The sequence below is a fragment of the Pelodiscus sinensis genome, chromosome 4 (assembly GCF_049634645.1).
Source record: "Pelodiscus sinensis isolate JC-2024 chromosome 4, ASM4963464v1, whole genome shotgun sequence".
Taxonomy (NCBI): domain Eukaryota; kingdom Metazoa; phylum Chordata; order Testudines; family Trionychidae; genus Pelodiscus; species Pelodiscus sinensis.
In genome coordinates, this window is record NC_134714.1 from 37,000,202 (window position 1) to 37,013,748 (window position 13,547).

Below are 13,547 nucleotides of genomic sequence, written 5' to 3' on the forward strand. Positions count from 1 at the left end.
GTTTCAATAACTTCATCAAGTTTTTTTATGCCGAAAACTATGTTAAGACCCGGGACTGTTACCTTTTATGGGAATAATTTTGTATCCTCAAATAATTTTCTTCATTAGCATAAAGTGATGACTACTGTAATATTTACAATTTGCAGTGAAGGCAACAAGGCAAAGTGCCTCTACCTTTTCCACATTTATTTGGAGATATGCAGAAAATTATGGAGGGAATGAGAAAGTCTCATTGTCACTTCATTGATTATTTTAGGCCAATGACGCCAAAATAATTTAATACGAAATTCCTTGCCAGACAAGGGCTTTGCTATGATTATTAGTTAGAAGAAGCTGAACATTTCAAAGATCCTTACCAATGGGAATCTTTCTTTTGACTTTTAGGGCAGTCAATCAAGCTCAGAGTGAACAGGTCCTGTTACTTACCCCCAGATCAATCGCACTGTAGATTTGTTACCAAAAACGATAGTTGAAGCCAAACCTGTAATAAATTGACCAATGATTTATTAACTATGAGAAATAAATGACTTATTTAACATGGTTAAAGTGGGCAGACACACACACACAAGTTAATTTGAGGTTTTAAAAGGTTATAGTATTTGATATATATGCAAGCTCTTTGTGTGTCCTTTTGGGCAAAACAAACTAAGCAGCTTTGGAATGCCTTGCTTATGATTAGAAATATTGCCCTCTCCAAATTCCCTGAAACATATTGACAATAGTTTTCAGAATTTTCAGGGTTTTTTATCCCCTTCCCAAAAGCTTAAACTGATGGGATGAGGATTAGTGGGATAAGGGTTTGTTTCGACTTCAACGATTGGAGGTAGATGGGAGGGAGACAATCAGCAAAGTCGTTTATCTTCTAATGCTCTATAATGGCTTGAGAAGTAGGTTGTGTTCATGAAAGCTCATGATACCGTCTACATGTTTTATTAGTCTTTAAGGTGCTGCAAGACCATTTGTTGTTTTTTTTAAAGTTTTTCCAGTTACAAACTAACACAGCTACCCCTCTGAATTTTTTATCTGATGTCTGTAGACCTTCTTTTGTTGGGGAGGAAATGACACCTGTTGTGGTAAATTAGTATTTAACCTTTTCTCAAGACTGACAGAGGTTACAGCCTGAGCAAACATTTTTATAGTTAATACACACTTAAATATTATTTTATAATATGGGATATATACAGACTATGTAAAATTTATACATGTAGCATCATGCAAGCATTTTATGCTAAACACTAAACACATTCTTGTAACAAATAGTTTTAACAATTCTCACACACAGGAGACCCAGGCTGTTTTCTAGCTATGCATTTGTCAGTGTTCAGTGGTGTCAAGGGCCCTTGACATGAGTTGGCACCTGGCCTGCCAGCATCATAGAGGGTGTAGCAGTAGCTGTGTTCCTCCCATAGTCCAGAAGCCTTTGTATTTACTTCAGGCACAACATCTTCTCAAGCTCCAGCGAGGACAATGCATGACAACAGAAACCCAGAGCAGTCAATGTGATCTATGCCATCAAATGCCAGGAATGCCCCACTGCCATGTATATTGGCCAAACTGGACATTCTCTACGGGAAGAATTAATGGACACAAATCAGATATCCGAAAAGGCAACACACAGAAACCTGTTAGAGAACACTTTAACCTGACCAGAACTCATTATTGGATCTCCAAGTCACCATGTTGATTCAGGCCAATTCCACAAACCAAATACACAGGGTATGGTTGGAACTTAACTTCATTTCCAAGTTTAATTCTTATCAGAATGGAATCAACAGAGATATTGGCTGGCTCACACACTACCTCCCTCATCCTAATGACTTAATGAACCAAACAAACAGTGGAGGTGCTAATTGTTCTTATCAGCCTCTTGTAGCTTAAACCATCTATTTTCACTGTCTTTTTTCTCTCCTCTCTCTCCCTCCCCTTCCCTTGTTTATTTTTGGATCTGGACTTTTAATACTCCAGTCATCTGAAGAAGTGGGTTGTACCCACAAAAGTTCATGATATCATCTACATGTTTTGTTAGTCTTTAAGGTGCTACTAGATTATTCATTGTTTTTTAAGTTTTTATAATAATAGTCTGGTTCCACTTGTTTAAGAAATGAGTAAAACATCTTTTCTCCTGGATGCCTTACACTGCTATATAACCTCTTATAATAGCAAATAATTCATCTATTTCCCAGCTAATAAGGAAGCAGGTAACTTAAAATTCTGGCATCTTTGACCCAGCAAAGACATTGAACTTGCTAAATGATGTAAGTATTTTACCTATTTGACTGTGCAGCCACCACATTTTTCTGTGAGAATGTGTCAACAACTTTGTTTCATTTTTGTGTGTGTGACTGTTTATGCCTTATGCATTAAATTGTCTGTATATTGCTTCTTTAGGTCTGGCCTGTACTATGAAAAAGAAAATCTATAAGGAAAGAAGGCACCTCAGGAAAAAAAAGAGGCTTTTCAAATAATTTAACTAATCAGGAAAAGAACACAAGATGGTGAGGCAGGGAAGAGGTGAAAAATTCTCTTGATGTTTCTCAGCACATTGCCTTATTCTGAGCCACATTCCTGTAAAACTGCTACTGTGGAAAAGGCTGTATGACTGAGAATAATTAAATTAAGCCAGATATCCATGTGGTGTAAATGACCTGACTCCTTTGATTTCAGAGGAGTTATGCTGAATTACACTAAATGATTAACTGGGCCCAATATATTTAATGTAATTGGATTCTCAAATATATGCCCTACATTCCCATTGACTTCAGTGGTGCAAGATTAACACTCCAGTACTCCCCCCAACCCCAGCTCAGGCATGGTTATAAGGCTGTGTACAGGTTACATTGTAACTCACAACATATAATCCAAAAGCCCTAAGCCATTACAGACTCTGTTCTGGAGGCAAGCTGTCAGGGAGTGGGTTTTATTGTTACAATGGTAACTAAAAGGAGAACATTGCAGCACAAAACACCGGGAAGCCCTACCCATCAATACCCCCTAACAGATCAGTGCAATCCTTAAAGTGAACGATCCTCTTGGAGAAGAAAGTATGGGCAGGGTAACCTGGGATGTAGAAATTCAGCACTTTCCTTAGGGAAGCTTGTGTCAGCAGGGCTACCCAGCAATTGGTTAGCACCCCAGGTGCGAGGGGCAGTACAAGAAGTGCATCAGCAACAGGATAACAAAGTGCCTTTGCTCGGTAACCTCACCAATATACCAGAACCATGAGCAATATCAGTATTTCTAAAGCCGAGTTCAAACCAGAGAAGCTTGAGATTTATTTATTTATTCAATTAGTCTGATGATATTACCAAAGTTAATGGATGAAGGGGATGCCTTGTTGTCAATGTCATATATCGGGGCAAATCATCTGATATGGAGACTCATGAAATATCACTTGAAAGCAATCATTCAGATTGACTTAGTTAGGAACACTGTCTGGAGGACTGAAAGCTTAAGCTGAAGAGCTATAAACAAAAGGTAGTAAAAACAAATATCATAATGCACAAGAATGAAGGGCACAACTGGTGCCTAGCTTGGTCTTTTATAACATCTTTACTAATGATCCGGAAGATGGACAGACTGCACATCAATTATATTTTCAGGTGATGCTAATGCAGGCCCCCAGGTTGGCGTGTGAGTTGGTCCACTGAAATCAACTGGACAAGTCACATCTTATGCTTAAAGTTAGGCATGTATTTAATTACCTTGCAGACATGGGTCTGTCAAGGCTGTTCCCCACTCTTACATTCTGAGTGCAAAAGATGGGGGCCTGCAGGAGACCATAAATACTTTGCCTCTATAGGCTCTGCTTGCAAAAACTCCTCAGAGTCACAGATTCACTGAGGTGTTTTTGTTTTTGTTTTGGGGAGAGGGGAAGCTCCCACCACCAAGTGCAACAAAAGAAAAAACATCTTTATCCTTGAACCAAGGAAGAAAGCAATTGGACTCCTTCCAGAGGGGTACCCCCAAGCTTCTTTACCACAAGAGACCTTGAAAAACAAAGAGAAAACAAACTGCAGTAGCTGACCTCTTAGTCTCAGGCATGCACGTGCACACACACACACACACACACACACACTCACTCACACACACACACACACCCTTCTCTTTCTTTCCAGGACACAAAACAAAAAGATATACTTAGAATCATAGAATCATAGAACTGGAAGAGACCTCAGAGGTCATCAATTCCAGCCCCCTGCTCTAGGCAGGACCAATTCCAACTAAATCAACCCGGCCAGGGCTTTGTCAAGCCGAGACTTAAATACCTCTAGGGATGGAGACTCCACTACTTCCCTAGGTAACCCATTCCAGTGCTTCACCACCCTCCTAGTGAAATAGTTTTTTCTAATATCCAACTTGGACCTCTCCCACTGTAACTTGAGACCATTGCTCCTTGTTCTGCCATCTGTCACTACTGAGAACAGCCTCTCTCCATCCTCTTTGGAACCTCCCTTCAGGAAGTTGAAGGCTGCTATCAAATACCCCCTCACTCTTCGCTTCTGCAGACTAAACAGACCCAAATCCCTCAGCCTCTCCTCATAAGTCATATGCTCCAATCCCCTAATCATTTTGGTTGCCCTCCGCTAGACCCACTCCAATGCGTCCACATCCTTTTTGTAGTGGGGGGCACAGAACTGGACACAATACTCCAGATGCGGCCTCACCAAAGCCGAATAAAGGGGAATGATGACATCTCTGGATCTGCTGGAAATGCTCCTCTTAATGCAACCAAATATGCCATTAGCCTTCTTGACTACAAGGGCACACTGTTGACTCATATCTAGCTTCTCATCCACTGTAACCCCCAGGTCCTTTTCTGCAGAACTACTACTTAACCGGTTGGTCCCCAGCTTGTAACTATGCTTGGGATTCTTCCGTCCCAAGTGCAGGACTCTACACTTGTCCTTGTTGAACCTCATCAGATTTCTTGTGGCCCAATACTCCAATTTGTCTAAGTCATTCTGTACCCTATCTCTGCCCTTAAGGGTATCTACCTCTCCCCCCAGCTTAGTGTCATCCGCAAACTTGCTGAGGGTGCAATCCATCCCCTCATCCAGATCATTAATAAAGATATTGAACAAAACCGGTCCTAGAACCGAACCTTGGGGCACTCCGCTAGAAACCGACCGCCATCCTGACATCGAGCCATTGATCACTACCCGCTGGGCTCGGCCGTCTAGCCATCTTTCTATCCATCTTACCATCCATTTATCCAATCCACAATCCCTTAACTTGCTGGCAAGAATATCGTGGGAGACCGTATCAAAAGCCTTGCTAAAGTCAAGGTATATAACATCCACTGACTTCTCCATGTCCACCGAACCAGTTACTTTATCATAGAAGCTAATCAGATTGGTCAGGCACGACTTGCCTTTTGTGAATCCATGCTGACTATTCCCAATCACTTTCCTCTCATCCAAGTGCCTCAATATGGATTCCTTAAGGATCCCTTCCATGATTTTTCCAGGAACCGAGGTAAGACTGACCGGCCTATAGTTCCCTGGATCATCCTTCTTCCCTTTTTTGAAGATGGGCACTACATTTGCCTTTTTCCAGTCATCCGGGATTTCTCCCGATCTCCATGACTTTTCAAAGATAATAGCCAAAGGCTCCACAATGACATTTGCCAACTCCCTCAGTACCCTCGGATGCACTAAGTCCGGACCCATGGATTTGTGTATGTTTAGCTTTTCTAAATAGTTCCTAATCTGTTCTTTACCCACCACGGGCTGTCCATCTTCATCCCATCTTGCGTCACTTAGCACAGAAGTCCAGAAGCGCAGAAGTCCAGTACTTGATAAAGCATACTTGGTTGCTGGGTGTTACAGAACAACTGAATAAAACAAATTAAAACACAGACAACATCTCCGGGTATGCTCCTGAAAATATTTATTACACAGTGAATGTGGGAGGGAAGGCACAGATTCACATAGAGAATTTTAACCAAACAACCAAAATAAAGAAAAATGCTCTGATTGTAACCATATACACCTTTTCCCTCTACTCACTATCTGCGCTGATCCATACTTCATGACCCAGTTCACTCCCATGTCCAATATTTCTTATAGTCATGGTAATTCTGAGTACTGTATTTGCTCCCTCCAGTCCTTAACTTAGAATTCACACAAAGGAAGAGCAGGCCAGGTAACTATATCCTATTCAAATTTCAGCACTGCATCCCATTAGTTCTTCTGCCCCCTGCCAACACCCTGGCTATCTACCTGAGTTTAACCCTTTAGTCACCGAGTGCTACTCCTCCAATCCATCCCAGGAGCTTCCATAAACTGTTACAAATAATCATGGGAAAAGGAGAAACGGTGCAAAAGGATCTGGAGAGTTTGTGTATTTGTGCAGGAAGCAACAATCAGATTTGTTCCAGATCAGAACAAACTAATGCATCTGGGGAAAACTAATCCTAAACATAGAAAGTCAATGGGAGGTAGAAAACGGAAATAAAAAAGAATTTAGGGTGGGACAGTGCAGAGCCAAATGTGAGCTTGCAATGTAAATTTGGGATATCCCATAGACAGAATGTTGCAGAATTAGGAGATAATCATTTCTGCCTGCCTATACAGGATGGTGCACTACAATACTAAATGTCCACAAATAGCAGAGAACTCAAGGAGGTGAGGGAAGAAATAAAATAAAGGGATTTCAGAGACTCATTTAGGAGGTAATGTTAGATTAAATATCCATGCTCCAGTCTGATTATGTAATAGCACGTGTCTGGGTGCTGCAAACATTTATGCATAGGTTTAACTTAAAGCATCTGAGCACTCTCATGGAATTTAATAGGACTACTGGCCCTGCTATATGCAGGGGACTGGACATGATGACCACTCAAGATTCCTTCCAGTTCTCTGATTCTGTGATACTTACATGCATAAAATTAAGCACATGTGATTGCAGGACAATGGCATAAGAGAGGATATGGAAACAATGGAGCTTCTGGAAAAGTGCCAGATATTATTCATGGGAAATTTTAAGGAAAATAAATAGTTGGGGGGAAAAGTCCCAATCACAAAACAGAATCCAAATGCTTTTGTTTTTCTAAAACAGTATTGGGCTTTGTTTCTAACTAGAATTACTGACACTAAAACATAGGAAAGTTTAGACTGACTGTGTGTTTGCCAGAGGAATGGTAGTTTAAAAACTGAACACTTGTATTCTCATATGGTGCTTATATAAGTAGGAATACGTTGAAAGTATTCCTACTTGAAAGTAGGAATAAGAGATCCTCCGGAAAAGGGCTTTATTCTGGAAGGTCGCGCCAGTCTGGACGCTCTTTTCCGACTTTTCCCCAATTTATTTAAATCCCGCGGGGGATAATTAAATCCCCCGCGGATTTCCCTATTCCAAAATTAGAAATTAGCATGCCTCTTCCGGAGAAGGGGCCAGTGTAGACGTAGCCGAAGAGGAAGAGGAAGAGGAAGAGGAAGAGGAAGAGGAAGAGGAAGAGAAAGAAAGAAAGAAAGAAAGAAAGAAAGAAAGAAAGAAAGAAAGAAAGAAAGAAAGAAAGAAAGAAAGAAAGAAAGAAAGAAAGAAAGAAAGAAAGAAAGAAAGAAAAATATGAACAGGTTCTTCTGTTAGAACGTGAAGTATTCCCCAGGGGAAATGAGAAATGATACAAACATTTAAAACTATCTAATTAATCAAAGATAAAATTCAATGAGAAAGCCTGCATGTGCATGATGGACAACATAATCTACCACAACTTTTCCATCTATAATTCTGAGATTTACAATGAAGTCTGCATTATTGTTAACTATTATTTTATTTGAGGCTCCAACTAAGAATAAAGCTCCCATGAGCTGGCTGCTTAATAGTCACATAATAGGAGACAGATCCTATTTGTAAGATAAAAGACAAGCTAGACAAAGGGTGGAGAAAAGGAAATATTGCCATCCCTATTTTAAAGCTCAGGAAAAAAGGCATAGAAAGTCACATAGGGTATGTCTACACTACAAAGTTAATTCGAACTAACGGATTTTAGTTCGAATTAACTTTGATAAGCGCTACTCTAGCACTCTGCTAGTTCGAACTTAATTCGAACTAGCGGAGCACTTAGTTCAAACAAGGTAAACCTCATTCTAAGAGGACTAAGCCTAGTTCGAACTTACTAGTTCGAATTAAGGGGTGGCTAGCCCCTTAATTCGAACTAGTGGGAGGCTAGCCCTCCCCGGCTTTCCCTGGTGGCCACTCTGGCCAACACAAGGGAAACTAGTCTGCCCCCCTCCCGGCCCCGGACCCCTTAAAGGGGCACGGGCTGGCTACGATGCCCGTGCCAGGTGCAAGACTGCCAGCACCCAGCTAGCAGATCCTGCACCTGGCACGGCTCGAGCCAGCCACCCGATGTCCCCCAGCCCTCCCCCTCTTCCCGGAACCAGGTTGGCGGCTCCCGGGAGCTTGCCTGGGACTGCAAGAGGCGGGCGCCCGCCTGGGCTAGTACGGACATCGTGGACCTTGTCCATGACCTCCGCACTAGGCACAGGAAAGTGGCCGTCTAGGGCAGGAGAGCTGCCAGTCTGGCCACCCAGGAGCAGGTGTGCATGAAAATCAAGGTGGTCCACTGAGACCCCGACCCTGAGCCCTGAGCTTACTATGGCTGTACTGGGTCAGACCAAAGGTCCAACTAGCCCTGTAGCCTGTCTGCCGACAGCGGCCAACCCTAGGGACCCTGGAGGGGATGGACCAAAGACAGTGACCAAGCCATTTGTCTCGTGCCATCCCTCTCCAGCATTCCACAAACTTTGGGCAGGGACACCACTCTTACCCCTTGGCTAATACCATTCCATGGACCCAACCTCCATCACTTTATCTCACTTCTCTTTAAACTCTGTTCTAGTTGTAGCCTTCACAGCCTCCTGCAGCAAGGAGTTCCACAGGTTGACTCTTTGCTTTGTGAAGAACAACTTTCTGTTACTAGTTTGAAGCCTGCTACCCATTCCTTTCCTTTGGTGTCATCTAGTCCATCTATTATGGGAACTAATGAAGAACTTTTCTTGATGCACCCTCTCCACCCCACTCATGCTTTTATAGACCTCTATCCTATCCCCCCTCAGTCTCCTCTTTCTAAACTGAAAAGTCCCAGTCTCTTTAGCCTCTCTTCATATGGGACCTCTTTCAAACCTCTTATCATTTTAGTTGCCCTCCCCTCTCCCACCCTCTCTCTTCCCCTCTCCCACCTCCTTTTCCCAGTCTCCCCCAGTTTTGTTCAATAAAGAGAGATTCTATTTTTGACCACACGTTTTCTTTATTTTGTACATCAGGAAGGGGGGCTAGGGAAGGGTAAGTGGAAGGAGGTGAGGGAGGAATGGGGTATGAGCCCCCGATGGGGAGGACTGGGCTGGCTCTGCGGGCTTCTGGGGGTGGAAGCTCTCCTGCAGCCCCCCAATTGCCCCCTTCCCCAGATGGCAGCCTGCAGCAAGTGCAGCCAGTCTGATGGCCGAGTGCTGTGATGTGCCCAGTGTGGGCACTCAGGGCACTCCAAGCCAGGACTGCTTTGCAAGCGGGAAACCCCTGAGATCTGTCTGTCCGGGGTGGGGGTTGGGACCCTTTAAGCACAGCCCTTGGCTAGCCTGAGGCAGCAGCTCCACGCTCTAAGTCCTCATCTGATCCCCTGCCGGCACTGCTTCCGGCCATCCTTAACCCCGGTTCAGGGTCCACTTAATGTGGACATGCTAGTTCGAATTAGCAAAACGCTAATGCGAACTAGTTTTTAGTTCTAGATGCGTTAGTTCAAATTAGCTTAGTTCGAATTAGCGCTGTAGTGTAGACATACCCATAGAAAGTTCAAGGAAGGAAGGGAACTGAACACAACTCTTCTGAGCTCCATGCCAGTGTTTTAACCATAAAGTTCTCCCCTCTCTCCTTCTTTCTTTATTGTACATTCTTTATATGACCAGAATTAAAAAAAGTGAGGATAATTCTGTTTTTCCTCATTAGATACATACAAACTCCCTCAAATTCCATTTTTCATATTATATATATGGAATACTCTAGCAAGATAACATGTTGCACCAATTGACATCTGAGATTAAAACTTCTCTCTGCTTCCTTTTGTTTGGATTTATGTATCTTAGTTGAATTATGACTTTTTTAAAAAGTTTTTTCAAGGAATTCCAGATAATGTATGTGCCAGACCAAAGCAGAAGCAGTATTAGCCAGCCTCAGAATTTATCCCCACAGTAAGCAAAATCTCACCTTTTAATTTCTTAAAATTACCATGAGCTCTGATCAAAGGAGAAACTGTGAAAATTCTGTAGGAACTGACCAACCTACAGCAAGCTGTATATTTTAGAGATTAAAGGTTCACATTTATCAGACCCCTCTGAAAACCAAATTATAACCTCTGCTCGTGCACATTTTTCTCTTTGTGCTGGTAGAATTTTAGGCAGAGAAATGTGTGCTCTAGTTCATTTTCATACAAATGTATATTATCTGAGAAAATGTTTTATTTTCTTGAACCTTTCCCTTAGTCCAGGATTTGGTTCCTTAATTCATTTTGCTTTTCACCAAGAAAGTAAAGTGTCACAGTGGGTGAACTGGTGACGAGAGTATTGGTTTACTATTTCTCCAGGTATGATAACTTATAACAAAAAAAATTCCATTACCCTGATTCTTTAGCTGATAGGCAGAGTACTGAAGTGATTAGGTATTGATCTAGTTGGAGTTTCTTAGACATTCAGGGCAAGCAAATTATTTGCCAATAGGGGAAAAGTGATTGCTTGAGTTTTCTTATTCAAGAATGATAAAGAAAGGGATAATGGATATTGTTGCAATACCGTTCACATATTTGCTATTTATCATTTCTACAGTACACTTGGTACAATGATCCTTCTACTAAGTGAAATGGACTTCTCTGGGTGTAAACCATACAAGAGAAATAATTATAAATTATGGGATATTATTTTCTTCCTTCAGGCTATGTCTACACAGCAGTGTTATTTTGGAATAACTGCCGTTATTCCAAAATAATAAAGTTTGTGTCTACACACAAGCAGTTATTTTGACAATGTCGAAATGATGTTGAGCTGGAGGACTGTTTTGACTCATGTAACCCTCATTATATGAGGAGTAAGGGAAGTCAAGGAAACAGTGCTCTCTCTCTAAATAACTGCTGTGAAAACAGTGCCAAAAGTCAAAATAAGCTATTTCAACTTCAGCTACGGAACTGGCATAGCTCAAGTTGCATAGCTTATTTCGAGGTTAGCCCTGAAGTATAGCTGTGCCCTCAGTGTGTATTTGAACAGGGAACAGAATCAAAACTACTATTATTCTACGGCTGTGTCTAGACTGGCCAGTTTTTCTGGAAAATCAGCCGCGTTTCCGGAAAAACTTGCCAGCTGTCTACACTGGCCACTTGAATTTCCACAAAAGCACTGACTTCCTACTGTAAGAAATGAGTGCTTCTTGCGGAAATACTATTCTGCGCCCGTTCATGCAAAAGTCCCTTTTGCACAAAGCTTTTGCGCAAAAGGCCAGTGTAGACAGCTCAGATTTGTTTTCCGCAAAAAAGCCCTGATCGTGAAAATGGCGATTGGGGCTTTTTTTTGCGGAAAAGCGCGTCTAGATTGGCACGGATGCTTTTCCGCAAAAAGTGCTTTTGCCGAAAAGCGTCCATGCCAATCTAGACGCTCTGTTCCGAAAATGCTTTTAACAGAAAACTTTTCCGTTAAAAGCATTTCTGGAAAATCATGCCAATCTAGATGCAGCCTACATGTGTACACATTCTTCTGATAAAAAAAAGGATGTTTGAAAAACATTATATATAAAAGTTTATTATTAATTTATACTTGTAATTATGATTCAATATTCTCTTTTCCTTTTAATGTTTTGACTAGCTCATTGTGATGAATTGGAAATAAATTCTTCTGGAGCAGGCTGTTACAATTAAATTAATTATTTCCACCATTTGGTGGCTGTCTCTGGAGGTAATGGTCCAAAGGAAGAGGTCAAATGTATGTTTGATACCAGTGTCCCATTCCTGATAATGTAAAGGCCATGATTCAGCAAAGCACTGAAGTGTGTCCTTAAATTCAACCCTGCTCAGAGAATTGCACAAACATGTGCTTATGTTCCACTGGTGAAGGCCTTAATTCAGCAAGCTATTGAAACACATTAACTTCAGTAGAACTACTTAATGTGTTGAAAGATACACATATGCTTAAGTAACTTTTTAAACGAGGGCACTAGAAGTTAAACAGCAGTCAAAAGCAAGTTTTACAGATGTTAAAACCATGAATTTGGATAAAGAAATCTAAGTCCTCTCTCACTACCTAATCCCATGTGCCAGCTCAGCAGTTTCAGAAGAAATCTAGGAGCATTTGCAGTGTGTATCTCTGGCAACATGAGGTTCTTGTTTTTGCTGGGGCGAACATGCCAAACCCACAGAAAACTGCTTGAATAATCATATTTCATAAATAGTAAGGCACAGTATTATGATAGCAAGGGCTTCCTCTCTCCAGCTCCATATATTCATATTTAAAGGCACTAAGTTATTACGGCACTAAGGTGGGATGAGGGGAAGGTAAACACAGGATCTGGGTTGTATGCAAAATAAAATAAAGGAATGATATACTCTGGCTACATCTAGACTGCAGCTCTTTTCCGGGATACCGGAGGTCACCTGAAAAAGTTATGCTGTGTAGAAGGAATGCGTCCGCTTTTTCAGAAAAAAATCTGAGAAAGCATAAGAATGGCCGTACTGGGTCAGACCAAAGGTCCATCTAGCCCAGTAGCCTGTCTTCCAACAGTGGCCAGCACCAGGTACCCCAGAGAGGGTGGACCGAAGACAATGATCAAGCGATTTGTCTCCTGCCATCCCTCTCCAGCCTCTGACAGACAGAGGCCAAGGACACCATTTTATCCCTTGGCTAATAGCCTTTTATGGACCTAACCTCCATGAAATTATCTAGCTTCTCTTTAAACTCTGTTATAGTCCTAGCCTTCACAGCCTCCTCTGGCCAGGAGTTCCTCAGGTTGACTACACGCTGTGTGAAGAAGAACTTTCTTTTATTAGTTTTAAACCTGCTACCTATTAATTTCATTTGGTGTCCTCTAGTTCTTCTATTTAGGGAACTAATAAATAACTTTTCTTTATCAGCCCGCTCCACACCACTTATGATTTTATATACCTCTATCATATCCCCCCTTAGTCTCCTCTTTTCTAAACTGTTCTAAAAGTCGCTTTAACCTCTCCTCATATGGGACCCGTTCCAAACCCCTAATTATTTTAGTTGCCCTTTTCTGAACCCATTCCAAGGCCAAAATATCTTTTTTGAGGTGAGGAAACCACATCTGTACTCAGTGTTCAAGATGTTGGCGTACCATAGTTTTATACAGGGGCAGTAAGATATTCTGGGTCTTATTTTCTATCCCTTTCTTAATATTTCCTAGCATCCTATTTGCCTTTTTGACCACCGCTGCACACTGTGTGGAAGTTTTCAGAGAACTGTCCACGATAACTCCAAGATCTCTATTATGGTGTCTTTAAAAAGTTTTCATGCAGCTTTCAGGGATTTGGCTCTAGTCACTGTGCCTTTTTA

General features: G+C 41.7%; 1 long non-coding RNA gene across 1 annotated transcript in view; it reads right to left on the reverse strand.

The window, feature by feature from the left end:
- Window positions 1-322: 322 nt before the first annotated feature.
- LOC142828970 (uncharacterized) overlaps window positions 323-13,547 on the reverse strand; it is a 64,124-nt gene continuing 50,899 nt past the window's right edge. The window contains exon 3 of the long non-coding RNA XR_012903159.1: window positions 323-481. This is a non-coding gene — a long non-coding RNA (uncharacterized LOC142828970). The remainder of the gene's footprint in view (window positions 482-13,547) is intronic.